This window comes from Grammomys surdaster, unplaced genomic scaffold, assembly GCF_004785775.1.
Source record: "Grammomys surdaster isolate TR1022 unplaced genomic scaffold, NIH_TR_1.0 187232, whole genome shotgun sequence".
Taxonomy (NCBI): domain Eukaryota; kingdom Metazoa; phylum Chordata; class Mammalia; order Rodentia; family Muridae; genus Grammomys; species Grammomys surdaster.
Window position 1 is genome coordinate 8,569 of NW_021623717.1, and position 1,071 is coordinate 9,639.

Genomic DNA, 1,071 nt, shown 5'->3' on the forward strand with positions numbered 1-1,071 from the left:
TTACAAGATATAGTAAATATTGTGTTACATTCAGGGCATTGGAGGCTTACACAAAATAATAAAGTGTGTGAAATTTACGATTTATATGTGATTTATCAGAGGAATAAAAATAGTAAAATCTGTTAAATATATAAATAAATATATATCAAAAATTATGTAACTACTTACAAACAAAAAAATTTGTCACAAATGTATGTAAATATATACACACGCATATATATATATATATATATATATATATATATATATATGCTTGATGAATACATAAATTATCATATATATCCTCAGGTTCCCACCTCCATGTGTAGTGTGACATGCACTGCTGGATTCAGGAAAATTTACCAGAAACAAAGAGCAGACTGCTGCTTTGATTGTCCCCATTGCTCAGAAAATGAAGTTTCCAATGAGACAGGTACATGCTTCTATGCAGAAAAAAATTGCTGAATTCCAGTAGCTTCTCTTTCCAAAGTAGAAATGTAAAATGGCCTAGATGGAAATGAAAGACCTAAAACCTGTGTGTTCCAGAATTTAATCTTTTGAATGATATCAACATTTTGGGACCCTGCCAATAACCTGCAATAACTTCTACAAACTCATTTTTTTTCACAATATGATGGTTGGTGATCTTATATTTTACAGAAAACTTTTAGGGGGAGAAACATTTGTAACCATTTAGTTTTTATATTATTCCCCTCACATTGGCACTTCAAATCTTTTTGAGACTAGGTGCTTCCACTCCCACTGAGTCCAGATAAGGCAGCCCAGATAGAAATACATATACCACATACAGGCATCAGTTTTTGAGATAGCCCCCTGCTCCAGGTGTTCAGGGCCCACATGAAGACCGAGCTGAGTATTTGCTACATATGTGCAGGGAGGCCTAGGTCCAGCCCATGTATGTTCTTTGCTTGGAGGTTCTGTCTCCAAGAGCCCAAAGGGTCCAGGTTAGTTGACTCTATTGACCTTCCTGTGGAGATCCTATCCCTTTAGGGGCTGAAATCCTTGCTCTTGTTCTTCCATAATAGTCCCAAAGCACCATCCAAAGTTTGACTATTGGTGTCTACATCTGTT